Below are 16055 nucleotides of genomic sequence, written 5' to 3'. Positions count from 1 at the left end.
TAATTGTGCCTGTTATAGAAAGATCTTTAAATTATAAAGTGCCAGTCTCACATTTTTCAGAAATAAGTCATGTTAAATAGAATCCTTTAGTACATTCTGGGACAGTAGCTGCTGAAAATGTGCCGCACAAAACGCAGAATGATATTTAACACTGAAGATATATTCCTATTAAACCTCGGAATAATTTATTCCTTATCCTACTCATTTGCTCTTTTCCCACTTGTGCTTAGGCAGGAGTCCCATTCCTTTTCAGACAATACTTTAATTCTCAGGGAGAATTTTCTTCTGAAGAAAATGCAGCGTAAGCCCAGTTACTCTTTGAAATGCATATGATTCTTCTTATGGAATCATACCTACATTCACAGTGTGATCCTTTAAGACTACCTGGAGGTTGCACTCCCTCATTTCTGCAGAGTAGTAATGAGCTTTTAGAGCAATTTAGTTCTTTCATAGTTTTATATATTCAAACCTGGAAGAAAAAACAAAAAGCATCAGAAATGTAAAAATGAATGATTTTAATTAAAAAATTTTACAATCCTTATACATAATCCTAGTATTATGATTATTCTTACATCTACAAATGAATTCTCCCTATCTTTTAAAGAGTTGTTGCTACTTCAGAAACCACTTTTTGAAGACTGGATTATATTCTTCACATTAGAAAGAGATAATGTTTAAATAAGACATAAAGAAACAAATGTATGGATATTGCATGCCTAAGTTGATGGGAAGTTAGTAAAGCAGAAATACTAGAATTATATTTCATATGACAAAGTCTATGAAAACACAAAGGAACCTATCCCCTATTTGAACATTAACTCTGAAAGCAGATGTAGGTTATGTCAGAAGAAAAACAGCCTTGAAATTTGAAACTTAGATAATATATATATATATATATTTTTTTTTTTTTTGTCTTTTTGCCATTTCTTGGGCTGCTCCCACGGCATGTGGAGGTTCCCAGGCTAGGGGTCTAATCGGAACTGTAGCTGCCAACCTACGCCAGAGCCACAGCAACTTGGGATCCGAGCCGCGTCTGCAACCTACACCACAGTTCACGGCAACGCCGGATCGTTAACCCACTGAGCAAGGGCAGGGACCGAACCCGCAACCTCATGGTTCCTAGTTGGATTCGTTAACCACTGCGCCACGACGGGAACTCCATTAGATAATATTTTTACATATAAAACCTTATGGCTATGGGATACCAGTCTTGGCTAATAACTGACAGATGCTTGTGTTCTCAACTTATAATTATGAGTCACATGTGGGTATCTCTACATTTTCTCACATAAACTACTGGCTGGCTAACAGCAAATATACACAGACAGATATTGTTCATTTGTAAAAGAAAATGTTGATTATATCTTATGTCCAATGAATGTTTTCTCAAGAAAAACTATTTATTATGTGGTATTTATAATTCTCTAAAACAACCAATCCTATTTCTATTCTCTTTCATTTTCTAAACCTAGGCAGGCATCAAAAAACTTCCTCAGAACACTATGAAGAATGCAGAAATAAGGATAAGTTGTCATGGATAATCAACTCTATTATTCTGCTGATTCACTAAAGATTGAACTAATTTTTTTTTTTTTTTTTTTTTTTTTTTGTCTTTTGTCCTTTTAGGGCCGCAGCCGCAGCATGTGGAGGTTTCCAGGCTAGGGGTCTAATCAGAGCTGCCCGAGCCACAGCCACAGCAACACCAGATCCAAGCCGCGTCTGCAACCTACACCATAGCTCACGGCAACGCCGGATCCTTAACTCACTGAGCAAGGCCAGGGATCGAACCTGCAATCTTATGGCTCCTAGTTGGATTCGTTTCCACTGTGCCATGACGGAAATTCCTGAACTAAATTTTGAATACATGTGTATCTTGATGTCATGACAGTCATATTTTAAATGTATTATTTTTGGCAGTTTTGGAGATTTTATCAGTAAACCTCAGTGTACCAACTTCCAGAGTCAACAAAATCATAGCATATTCCCCAAGAAATGCATTGCATCAGTTGCTTATTCCACAGATATGCCTATTTTCATTTCTGAAATAATAGAAATTTACTGTACGTTCTCATTGTCTTATTCCCATGCCTATAATGCTCAACCTACATGTTTCTTCATGAATATCACTTATCTCTGATAACTCCCCTAAAACCTCCCTCCTTTGAAAAGACTTCTCCCCATTTTCTTCAAAAAGTAGGATTTCCTGCCTCTGAGCCACCATATTACTTTGGACTTCCACTTTTCCTTAATAAATTGTTTTATATTTAACCACTACTACACCTCAAATTGTATCTCTTAATAAACAGACCTCATTTATACTACTTTTTCTTTATGTGCAGAATATTATTTAAGGTAATAATCTGTATATACTAGATATGTATCTATTTAAAATGATAAATTATAAAGTGTTAATCAGTTTTCAAATTTAGGCATATTCACAATATTCTAATACTATAAAACCATCCCACAAAGAGTATGTACTATCGGTGCATTTATATTTTCTAGCTACCATAATAAATTACTGCAGACTTGGTATCTTAATTCCAATTTATTATCTTACAGTTATGTAGATCAGAAGTCCAACATGGGTCTCACTGGGCCAAAAACAAGGTACTGGCAGGACTGCATTCCTTTCTAGAAGCTCTAGGAGAGAGATGTGTTTCACTGCTGGCTCCAGCTTTTCCAGGTTGCTGATGTTCCTCAGTCCTAAAGGTATCAATGTAACATCTTTGTAACTATTTTTACATAGTCCTCTCTCCCTCTACTGCAGTTTGGGACATTTCTTTCATTTTAATTATTCATGTAGTTAAAGTGGGCTCAACTGGGTAATCCAGCATAATTCCCATATCCTATGATCCTTAATATTAAACACATCTGCCATCCATGCAAGGAAGGATATTTGCAGGTCCCTGGCATTGGGGAGTAGATAGCTTTAGGAGGCTATTATTTTGCCAATCATGATTAGATTTATTCACAGTATAGCAATTGATAAAAAGTCAACAAAGTTATGCTTGTAAAAAAAAATGAAGAGTGTTTTTAAAAGAATGAAGGAATTCATAAAAAATTTTCAGAAGCACCTACATGTGCCTATATTGTTATGGTACGGAGATTATGGCACTAAATAAATAGACTGTCTTCATCAAGTTTTATTTTAGTGTAGTAGATTGTGAACCATAAACCAAATAATGTGTACTATAATTCCAAGTAGTGAGAAGTGCTGTGAAAGACACACAAGTTGTGCGAGGGCATAGAGGTTGTGTCGAAGGGGGCACTAATTTAAACAGGGCACATAGATAAGTCCTTTATAAGAAACTGAAAGAAAAAAATAAAGTCATCACATGAGCCTTGACGCTCTAAGTAAAAATATTCTGCGAGTTGAAATGAAGAAAAAAACAATTGTTAAAGGAAGTGCGAAAAGAGGGTGCATGAAAAGAAGCAAGGAGATCATTTTCAATTTAAGATCTGTGTTATATATGCAAATAAAGATGTCAGATCAGAATTTGATATAACCTCAGTCTGGACTTTGAGAGACAGGCAGAGATAGAGACAGGCTCCAGCAAAATGTTAATGGTACAAACCCTGGGGCCTTTGTATGGAGGAGCCAGTGAGATAAATTAAGAAACAGGAGAAGATTGAGGCTGGAAGCAAAGTGCAAATGTGTTTCAAGAAGTGATCACCAGTATTTATGTAGGTGATTAACCAAAAACTTAACTAAAGGGGATTCTAAAACTTGATATGAGCATATTTTAAACTTACGTATTTATCATCCATTCTTTGATGTGGTAGGTAAGAATCTTTATTTCTGTTTGGTTAATCAATGGAAGTAAATGATTCATGATTTTTTAAAGAGCCTTTCACACTAATGCTGTAATGTGCATTTTCAAGTAGTTTTTCCAAACCAACTCAATGCAAAACCTTTTTCTTTTCACATTCATATTTTAATATTTTATGTAATTTTTAATTAGGTACTGTATTTGTAAGTATAACTGGCACAAATAAGTTTAGAAATCAACATAACTTGGTACTAAGTGGAAGCAGATATGCTAAATGTCCATCCACCATTGGTAGATGTCTTTTTGTTTTTTTACAGCAAGAATGAAGAGCTTCAGTTAATGAAGTGAGTGGGTAAGTGAAAGGTAAAAAGACTTCCAATACATACTGGGAAACCTGGAAAGCTGCATGTAAATCAGTGAAGTTAGAACACTCCCTCACACCGTAAACAATAATAAACTCAAAATGGCTTAAAGGCTTAAATGTAAGATGTGACACCATAAAACTCCTAGAAGAGAACATAAGCAAAACATTCTTGGATATCAGTTGTACCAGTGTTTTCCTAGGTCTGTGTCCCAAGGCAAAGAAATAAAAGAAAATATAAACAAACGGGACCTAATCAAATTTATAAGTTTTTACACAGCAGGGGAAACCACACATAAAATGGAAAGACTAAAAAACTGTGGATGGAGAGAAAACATTTGCAAGTGATGCAGTCAGCAAGGGTTTCATTTATAAAATACGCAAGCAGTTCGTACAGCTCAATAACAATACAACCCAATCAAAACATTGGCAGAAGACCTAAATAGACATTTCTCCAAAGAAGATAATATGTATGGGCAGTAGGCACATGAAAAGATGCTCAACAGTACTAATTATTAGAGGAATGCAAATCTAAACCACAATGAGGTACCACTTCACACTGGTCAGAATGGCCATCATCAAAAAGTCTATGAGTAACAAATGCTGGAGAGGAAGTCCAGAAAACTGAACCCTCCTACACTGTTCGTGGAATATAAATTGGTACAAGCCACTATGAAAAACAGTATGGAGGTTCCTTAAAAGCTAAAAATAGAGTTTCTTTATTGCCCAACAACCCCATTCCTGGGCATATATCCATATAAAATTATAATATGAAAAGATACATGCACCCAAGTGATCATAGCAGGACAATTTACAATAGCCAAGACATGGAAGCGATCTAAATGTCAATCAGCAGAGGAATGGATAAAGATGATGGGGTATATATTCACAGTGGAATACTACACAGCCATAAAAAAACAATGAAATAATGCCATTTGCAACAACATGGAAGGAACTAAAGATTATTATACCAAGTGAAATATGTCAGAGAAAGACATGATATCACCAAAGTGGAATCTAAAATATGAACAAATGAACTTATTTTTGAACATAAACTCCCAAACAGAAAATAAACTTAGGATTACCATAGAGGAAAGGGGGTGAGGAAGAAATAAATACACAAAATAGGTAAACACCCAAAGCAACAGAAATAAAAGGAAAAATAAACCAGTGGGACCTAATCAAACTGACAAGCTTTTGCACAGCAAAGGAAACCAAAAAGAAAACAAAAAGACAGCTTGCAGAATGGGAGAAAATAGTGTCAAATGATGCAACTGACAAGGACTTAATCTCTAAAATATACAAACAATTGATACAACTCAACAGGAAAAAAGCCAACAACCCAATGGAAAAATGGGCAAAAGACCTGAATAGAAATTTCTCCAAGGAAGATGTACAGATGGCCAACAAGCACATGAAGAAATGCTCAACATCACTGATTATTAGAGAAATGCAAATCAAAACTACCATGAGATACCACTTCATACCACTCAGAATGGCCATCATTAAGAAGTCCACATATAACAAATGCTGGAGAGAAAGGGGAACCCTCCTGTACTTTTGGTGGGAATGTAAGCTGGTACAACTGCTATGGAGATCAGTATGGAGATACCTTAGAAATCTATACATAGAACTATCATATGACCCCGCAATCCCACTCTTGGGCATCCATGTGAACATAACTTTCCTTAAAAAAGACACATGCAGGAGTTTCCGTCGTGGCTCAGTGGTTAACGAATCTGACTAGGAACCATGAGGTTGCAGGTTTGATCCCTGGCCCTGCTCAGTGGTTTAAGGATCCGGCATTGCTGTGAGCTGTGGTGTAGGTTGCAGATGCGGCTCAGATCCTGCATTGCTGTGGCTCTGGTGTAGGCCAGTGGCTACACCTCTGATTCGACCCCTAGCCTGGGAACCTCCATATGCCACGGGAGCGGCCCAAAGAAATAGCAACCATATGATATCACTTATATCTGGAATCTAATTTCCAGCACAAATGAACCTTTCCACAGAAAACAAATTCATGGACTTGGAGAAGAGACTTGTGGTTGCCAAGGATTAGGGGGAGGGAGTGGGATGGATTAGGAGCTTGGGGTCAATAGATGCAGATTATTGCCTTTGGAATGGATTAGCACTGAGATCCTGCTGTGTAGCACTGGGAACTAAGTCTAGTCACTTATGATGGAGCATGATAATGTGAGAAAATAGAATGTGTATATGTATGTGTAACTGCGTCACCATGCTGTACAGTAGAAAAAGAAAATAATGTATTGGGGAAATAGAAAAAAAAAAAAAAAAAAACCCAAATAGGTAAACAAGATCCTACTGTGTAGCACAGAGAACTATATTTAATATCCTATAATGAAACAAAGGAAAATATGAAAAAGAATATATGTATGTATAACTCAGTCATTTTGCTATACACCAGAAACATTGTAAATCAGCTGTACTTAAAAAACAATGTGTTCAACAGAAGTATTAAGTAAATTACCAAATTCAGATTTGGCACAGTACTGACATGGCCAGTATTTGAGACGTGGACCTCAAATTCCAACATTTTCCCTACCTAATGTCTCTATATAAAATATAAGCTTTACTTTAGCTTGAAGACAATTTTTATGATTTGAAGATCTTAAAATCTTAAATCAAGTTTAACAAATATTAAAGAATGTATTAAGTTACACAGTATTTTTTAATGCATTGCCTCTATAGATTACAGTATTCAATAGGCAACAAAGTCAGGTATTTGGCCTGCCTTATTAATGACTTCTAATATCTATTTCCATTAAATTAATTCCTGACATAATTTAATACTTTACATTTATAAAAATGTACCTTAATGAATTTTTTAGTTGGTACTTTTTTATTAAATTGCTGTGCCACCATCATTTGATAAAGTTTTAAATGCCAACTAAAATGAATTGATAGCAGTTTTCAAGGAGAAAAACCAATGAGGTAGAAAAATAGGAAGAATTTTAATCACAGGCAAACACATTTTTATTAAAGCCATTATATTTTAAGGAATCCTTTTTAATTTTCCTCTGCAAGCTTTGCAAAGAACATGGCAGGTCATATAAATGTGTAGGCTGTATTCTTGTATCATTTCTAATAAAAATTCCAAACCACTTCAGAAAACACATTTCCCACCATTCTCTTTTCTATGTTCTAATACTCTGCCATATTCTTTTGATTTGACTACTGTGAACTAGTGCTAAGGTACAGATGCAATTCAGCAAAATTTATACTATTTAAAAATTTGTTTTGAATCTGCTGTAATTAGAGATTTCTTTATAGTTTCACTGATGTAACTGATAAAACATAAACTGCGTATGTTTAAAGTATATATTTTGATAACCTTGACTGTGATAATGGCTTCATGGATATATAACTATATCAAACCTTATTAGCATATCCTGTACTCTCAAATGTACTGGTGCTGCAGAGACATTGCTGATCCCAGTGCACCACAGCAGAGAGCACATTTTTAATCCCTCCTACTACTTACTACTTACCTCCAAAAACAGATTATACACTCTATTTTTCTATCTTATCTAGCTTATTTCCTCCAGCATAATAATTTTGAGAGTCATCCATGTCCTAGCACATATCAAGAGTTCATTCTTTTTTGAGTAATAACTCATGGTATGGCTATATCACAATTTGTTAATTCATTCCCATACCATTGAACATGTAAGGTATTTATACTTTCTGGTAGAAAAATATATTATGAAAATTTATATATGAGTTGAATGGACATTTACTTTCAACTTTCTTAGTTAAATACCTAGGACTGAATGGTTCAGTCATAGGATAGGCATATATTTAAAGAAAATGATACCCTCTTTTCTATAGTCGTTATACTGTTTCCTATTTTCATCAGCAGTGTGTAACGGTATTGGTTGTTCCATATCCTCATCAACAGTTAGTATAACCAGTGTTTCTAACTTGATACATTCTAATACATGTAGTAGTATTTCATTGTGGTTTGTGGTTGCATTTCCCCCATGACTAATGATACTGAACATTTTTTTCTTGTGCTTATGTCATGTGAATATATTACTTATTGAAGGGTAAAAAAGGTGAATTCACTTTTTTTTCCTTATATATATAAAATACTGATATATATCTAAGTATATTTTAAATATGGCATTTTACTGGCCTCTGGCATAATTCAGTTGTCTTCTTATCTCATAGGAGTTGACTTATTTAACACATTCACAAGTGGATGAACAAAAAAGATTTTCTATTAATTATTTTGGTAGTAGTTTTTAAAATTTAATGTTTGCATATTTCCTACATACTTATTATTTGAATTTGCTCACATTTATTAGCTCTTGAATTTATTAGTATCTAATTGGGTTCGAAAGTATGTAAAAAATGATTTATGGAGTTAAAGTTTTTTAATTTTAATGTGATCCCATGCGTAGCACAGTGGGTTAAGTATCCAGAATTGCTACAGCTGCAGTGTAGGTCAGAAGTGTGGTTTGGATTTGATCCCTGCCCTGAGAACTCCATATACCACAGGGTGGTGGTAAAGAAAAGAAAACAAATTAGACACCAATAAAATGGACAAACTGGAGAAAATGAATAATTTCTGAGTAACATAAATATCCCAAGATTGAATTGGGAAGAAATACAAAAGATGAACCAACCAATGACCAGTTATATAACTGAATCAGTAATCACCAATAAAGTCCAGGACAAGACTGCTTCGTGGGTAGATTCTACCAACCATTTAAAGAAGAGGTATCTTATATTCTTAAACTGTTTCAAAAAGTTGAAGAGGAAGGAATGCCAACAAAGTTATTCTGCATTTTTTGAGGCCAGCATCACCCTAATATCAAAGCAGACAAAGGCACTATGAAAAAAGTATGGGCTGATATCACTAATAAAAATCCTCAACGAAGTGTTAGCACATCAAGTTCAACAATATGTCATATGTCATATATCATAAACAAGTATGATTCATCCAAGTGATGTAAGAATGGTTCAGTATCCACAAATGTGCCAGTGTAATACACCATTTTAACAAATGGATGGATCTTATGATCCTCTCAATAGATGCAGAAAAATAATGACAAAAATTCAACATCAATTTATGATAAAAACCTTAAATAACAGTAGGTAGAGAGGGAACATACCTAAACATAATAAGAGCCAAATATGGTGCTGCTAACATAATATTCTGGTGAAAAGCTGGAAGCTTTTCCTTTAAAATCAGGAACAAAACAAGGATGGTCCGCTTTCACCACTTTTATTCAACATGATTCAAACATCCTAGCCACAGCAATTAGATAAGATAAATAAAGTTAAAAAAGTCCAAATTAGGAAGAAGTAAAACCACAGTTGTTTTTAGATGACATGACACAATATGTAGAAAGTCCTAAAGATGCCACCAAGAGATTATTAGCATTCATCAATGAATTCAGTAAATTTAGAAGATACAAAATTTATATGAAGAAACCTTAACTCATGTCTATATACTAACTATAAATGATTAGAAAGATAAATTAAGAAGACAACCCCATTCACGATATTATCAAAAATAGTACAATACCAAAGGAAGTTCCATGGTGGTGCAGTGGGTAGTTAAGGATTCCAAGTTGCCACTGCACTGGCTTGGGTTGCCACTGTGGCACAGTTCAATCCCTGACCTGGGAATTTTCGAATGCTCCAGGCACAGTCAAAAAGAAAAAGAGTGAAATACCTAAGAGTAAATCTAACCAAGGAGTAAAATGACTTGTACTCAAAAAACTACAGTAGTGATATAAGAAATTGAGGATGCACCAAGAAGTGGAAAGATATACTGTGCTGGTGTATTGGAAGAATTAAAAGTTAATCTACAGATGTAATGCAGTTACTATTAAAATACCAATGACATTTTTCCTAGAACAAAAGTAAATTGAAAATTTGTGTGGAAACACATGACTCCAAAGAGCCAAAACAATACTGAGAAGGAACAAACTAGATTTTTTTTTTTTAAATTTAGTTTAGATCTTTTAACCATGAAATTAAATGGATCATGAGAATAAATGGAACAATTCCTTAAACACAAAGTATATAATTAAACTCAGATAAAATAGAAAAATTGAATAACCCTATAATCATCAAAATAATTGAATTTACATTTTAAACTTCCCTTCATCCAAAAAAAGAAATCTTCTGGGCCAGAGTATTCAAAGACAATTTAAAGAAAAAGTAGAGGAGGCAAGATGGCAGAAGAGTAGGGGGACACGCTCGCCTTCTCCCACAAACACAACAAAAAAAACACATCTACAGGAAAAAATGACTCGCACAGAACAGCAGCCAATCACTGGCAGAAGAACCTAAACTCCAGTAACGGCAAGAATTTCGTGACATTACTAGGAAAAACAAGAGAAAAGAGGAGAGTGAGAGTAGGGGAATCCAAGCTGGACGGACACTCCTGAAAAGGAACTGCAGAGGAGAAAGGGATCCTGCACCCTGGAAAGTCACCTACTTGACGGAAACATCAGCTGAACCGGAGTAATCTCCAGATGCAGAGAAGAGTGTAGCAGTAAGATGGAGTTCTGAAAAGCAGAGTGAGAACTGAACAGATCATCTGAACTATGGGCACAGTCACCAAAAACTGGGCACTGAGACCTAGGCTCTGGAGGTTAGTCCCCGGGAAGGGGATGGGGGGGGGTGGGGTGGGGTGGAGACTGCTTGGGAGGTCTGGAAACCAGTCTGTCAAGTTTGAGAGGGCAGAGACTGCCTGGGAGACTAGAAAGCAGAGCATCACAGGTGGAGGGAGCAATACTCTAGGGGTGGGGAAGTGGAAAGCCACATCAGAGGGAACCTGGGAGAAGAGCCTGGTCTGCGCCCGTGCTGGGGAGGGGAGAGAAGAAGGGGTGGGCCCCCGTAGAATACTCCCCAAGCCACAGGGAGCTTACTGGCCCGCTAGCTATCAGAAAGTTGTGCTTCCCAGTGCATCCCCCCACCACCACCACCCCTTATGCATACGCCAGACCTGGGGCTGCCTGCCATCCGGGAGGGCTGGCTTCAACAATTGCCAGAAGCCTACCACCGCAGGGGCTGTCCCTCCCCTGGCCTGCTTGCCCTTTGGAGGGGCTACACCCCCGAGGAGCAGCACCAAACACCGCCAGCCCCCGGAAAAAGGCCTGCACCCCAGAAAAGCTGTAACAAGCTTGGCCAGGCTATGAAAAGATCTGCCTAATTCTCAGACAGACCTTCTGAGTAGGGCTGCCCTGGGGAAGAGCCTCTTGGGTTCGCAGCTGCTCCAGCCCTCTGGGGGTGCCACACTCCCTCGGAATAGCTGCCCAGGACTGCCAGCCCCCTGGAGGAGCCTCTGCAGCCCAGAAAAAGCTAGAACAAGCTTGGCTGGGCCATGAAAAGATCTGCCTAATTCTCGGACAGTCCTTCCTAGTCAGGCTGCCCTGGGGAAGAGCCTCTTGGGTTCGCAGAGGCCCAGCAAGCTGCTGCAGCCCTCGGGGGGGGTGCCACACTCCCTTGGAACAGCTGCCCAGGACCGCCAGCCCCCTCCAGGAATCCCCGCACCCCAGAAAAGCTAGAAGAAGCTTGGCCAGGCCTGAAAAGATCTGCCTACATTCTCGGACAGACATTCCGAGTCGGGCTGCTCTGGGGAAGAACCTCTTGAGGTTGCAGCAGCTCAGCTAGCTGCTCCAGCCCTCAGGGGATGCCGCACACCTGTGGAACAGCTGCCCAGCAACGCCAGCTCTCTGTAAGAGCCCCTGCAGACCAGAAAAGCTAGAACAAGCTTGGTGAGGCCGTGTAAAGATCTGCCTACATTCTCAAACAGTCCTTCTGAGTCAGGCTGCCCTGGGGAAGAGCCTCTTGGGTTCTCAGTGACCCAGATAGCTGGTCCAGCCCTCGGGGGGTGCTGCACTCCTGTAGAACAGCTGCCCTGCACCCACAGCCCAAAAACACCAGAGCAAGCTCTGCCCAGCTGAGTGAGATCTGCTCCCATCGTGCTGTGGACCTCCCACTCCTGTCTGCCCTCAGGAAGTCCTCCTTTGCTTCAGAGGGATCCTGTTAGCCCCACCAACACTCCAGAAAAGCCACACTGCCTCAAAAAAGATTGACCAACAACGCCAGCCCTCAGGAAACATTCCACGGCAGTGACAAGGCAAACACTGGCCCAGCCACAGAGAGTACAACTCCACCAGGAAAAAGAAAACAACAAGCAAGATGAAGCTGAGAAACCACCCGCAGTTAAACCAACTGGAGAACTCACCTAAAGCAGTCAACAATGAAACAGATCTCTGTGGTCTGACAGACCTGGAGTTCAAAAGAGAAATAGTGAAAATACTGAAGGAATTAAGAGAAGATATGAACAGTAATGCAAACACCCTCAGAAAGGAACTAGAAAATATAAGGAGGAGCCAAGAAAAACTAGAATATTCATTTGCAGTGATACAAACTGAACTAAGGGCAGTAAAAGCCAGAATGAATGATGCAGAAGAACGAATCAGTGATATGGAAGATAGAATAATGGAAATCACCCAATCAGGTCAGCAGACAGAAAACCAAATCAAAAAACAGGAAAGCAATATAAGAGATCTATGGGATAATATAAAGCGGGCCAGTCTACACATGATAGGAATTCCAGAAGGAGTAAAAAAAGATAAGGGAATGGAAAATATATTTGAAGAAATTATCACTGGAAACTTCCCAAATCTAAAAGATACTGAATTCAAGATACAGGAAGCACAGAGGGCCCCAAACAAGTTGAACCCAAATAGACCCGCACCAAGACACATCATAATAAAAATGGCAAAAGTTAGTGATAAAGAGAGGATCCTAAAGGCAGCAAGAGAAAAACAGAATGTTACCTACAGGGGAACCCCCATTAGAATATCAGCTGATTTCTCTACAGAAACACTACAGGCCAGGAGGGAATGGAAAGAGATATTTAAAGTGCTAAAAGGAAAAAATATGCAACCTAGAATACTCTATCCAGCAAGAATATCATTTAAAATAAAAGGAGAAATAAAAATGTTTTCCAACAAACAAAAACTAAAAGAATACAAAATCCAGGCTAAAAGAAATACTAAAAGGGCTTTTCTAAACCAAAAAGAAGGAAGGAAAGGGAGGAAAAAGGAAAAAAAAAAAAAGAAGAGGAAAAACTAGGATTGAGGAAACCACAATCAGAGAGCAGTCACTCAAATAAACCAGCATACAGATTTAATGATGGACATGTTTCAAACAAAATAAAATTAACAAGAAAAAAAAAGAGTCATCAAAATCATAAAATGTAGGCAATAGATGTTAGGAAATAAATAGACCCTATTTTTTTGTGTGTGTCTATTTGTCTGTTTCTCTTAATTTTAATATAGTAATGAAGTGTTTGAACCTACAGGACCATCAGGCTAAAACACACAATTATAGGAAGGGGTAAGCATACTTAAAAAACAGGGCAACCACAAGCCAAAACCAAACATTGCATTTGCAAAAAAGGAAAAAAAAAAAAAAAAACACTCAAACAGATAATAACTGGAGGCCATCCAACCAAAAAAAGAAAGGAAGAATGGAGAACCATAGAATCAACTGGAACACAAGGTTCAAAATGGCAATAAATAATCATCTATCAATTATCACTTTAAATGTCAATGGACTGAATGCTCCAATCAAGAGACACAGAGTAGCTGAGTGGATAAAAAGGCAAAAACTGTCAATATGCTGCTTACAAGAAACTCACCTTAGGACAAATGATACATATAGATTGAAAGTGAAGAGGTGGGAAAAAATATTTCATGCCAATAGACATGACAGGAAAGCAGGAGTTGCAATACTCATATCAGACAAAATTGACTTTAAAACAAAAGACATAAAGAAAGGCAAAGAAGGACTCTATTTAATGATTAATGATCCATTCAAGGAGAGGATATTACTCTCTTCAACATATATGCCCCAAATACAGGAGCACCCAGATACATAAAACAAATATGAACAGACATAAAGGGAGATATTGATGGGAATACAATCATAGTAGGAGACTTTAATACCCCACTCACACCAATGGACAGACTGTCTAGACAGAAAACCAATAAAGCAACAGAGACTTGAGGAAATAATAGAAAAGTTAGACTTAGTTGATATCTTCAGGACACTACTTCCAAAAAAATCAGAATGCGCATTCTTCTCAAATGCACATATGGAACATTCTCAAGAATCGACCACACATTGGGACACAAAGCTAACCTCAACAAATTTAGGAGCATAGAAATTTTTTCAAGTATCTTCTCTGACCAAAATGCCATGAAATTAGAAATCAACCATGGGAAAAGGAAAGAGAAAAAACCTACTACATGGAGACTCAACAACATGCTACTAAAAAACCAATGGGTCAATGAGGAAATCAAGAAGGAAATTAAAAAGTACCTTGAAACAAATGATAATGAAGACACAGCCTCTCAAAATCTATGGGATGCTGCAAAAGCAGTGCTCAGAGGGAAATTTATAGCGATTACAGGCCTTTCTCAAAAGGAAGAAAGATCCCAAATTGACAACTTAACCCTCCATCTAAATGAATTAGGAAAAGAAGAACAAAAAAGACCTACAGTCAGCAGAAGGAAGGAAATCATAAAGATCAAAGAGGAAATCAATAAAATAGAGATTTGAAAAACAATAGAGAAAATAAAATCATGAGCTGGTTCTTTGAAAAGGTAAACAAAATTGACAAACCCCTGGCCAGACTCACTAAGAAGAAGAGAGAAAGAACTCAAATAACCAAAATTAGAAATGAAAAAGGATAAATCACAACAGATATTGAAGAAATACAAAAAAACCTTAACAGAATGCTATGAACAACTATATGCCAACAAGTTTGACAATCTGGAAGAAATGGACAATTTTCTAGAATCTTACAGCCTGCCAAAACTGAATCAAGAAGAAACAGACCAACTGAACAGATCGATCACTAGAAATGAAATTGAAGACGTCATAAAAACATTCCCTACAAATAAAAGTCCAGGACCAGATAAGATGGCTTTACAGGCGAATTATATCAAACATCTAAAGAGGAACTGGTGCCCATCCTCCTTAAACTCTTTCAAATTTTGAAGAAGAAGGAACACTCCCAAAGACATTCTATGATGCCACCATCACCCTAATTCCAAAACCAGACAGAGATACCACCAAAAAAGAAAACTATTGGCCAATATCTTTGATTAATAGAGACGCAAAAATTCTCAACAAAATCTTAGCCAACCGAATCCCAACAACATATAAAAAAAAAAATCATGACCAGGTAGGGTTCATCCCAGATTCACAAGGATGGTTCAACATACGCAAATCAACCAGCATCATACACCACATTAACAAGAGAAAAGTCAAAAACCACATGATCATCTCAGTAGATGCAGAAAAAGCATTTGACAAAGTCCAACATCCATTCATGATCAAGACCCTCGCCAAAGTGGGTATAGAGGGAATATTCCTGAACATAATCAAACCCATTTATGATAAACCCACAGCAAATAGAATACTCAATGGGGAAAAACTGCAAGCTTTCTCACTCAAATCTGGAACAAGACAGGGATGCCCACTCTCAGCACTGCCCTTCAACATAGTTTTGGAAGTCCTAGCCACAGCAATTAGACAAACAAAAGAAATAAAAGGCATCCAAATAGGAAGAGAAGAGATAAAACTGTCACTGTATGCAGATGACATGATACTATACATAGAAAACCCTAAGGACTCAACCCAAAAACTACTTGAACTGATTAATAAATTCAGCAAAGTAGCAGGATGTAAGATTAACATTCAGAAATGAGTCACATTTCTGTATACCAGCAATGAAATATTAGAAAAGGAAGACAAAATACAGTACCTTTTAACATTGCACCTCACAAAATCAAATACCTCAGAATAGAACTGACCAAGGAGGTAAAGGACTTATGTGCTGAGAACTATAAAACTATAAT

General features: G+C 37.4%; 1 long non-coding RNA gene across 2 annotated transcripts in view; it reads left to right on the top strand.

Moving 5' to 3' along the window:
- Positions 1-4667, top strand: part of LOC106507797 — an 86573-nt gene extending 81906 nt beyond the window's left edge. For both annotated transcript variants that reach the window (XR_002346824.1, XR_001304061.2), the window contains 2 exons: positions 2563-2712; positions 4091-4667. This is a non-coding gene — a long non-coding RNA (uncharacterized LOC106507797). The remainder of the gene's footprint in view (positions 1-2562; positions 2713-4090) is intronic.

The sequence above is a fragment of the Sus scrofa genome, chromosome 8 (genome assembly GCF_000003025.6).
Source record: "Sus scrofa isolate TJ Tabasco breed Duroc chromosome 8, Sscrofa11.1, whole genome shotgun sequence".
Lineage (NCBI taxonomy): Eukaryota > Metazoa > Chordata > Mammalia > Artiodactyla > Suidae > Sus > Sus scrofa.
The sequence above is the reverse complement of the archived record's forward strand: the minus strand, read 5'-3'. Positions and strand labels throughout refer to the sequence as shown.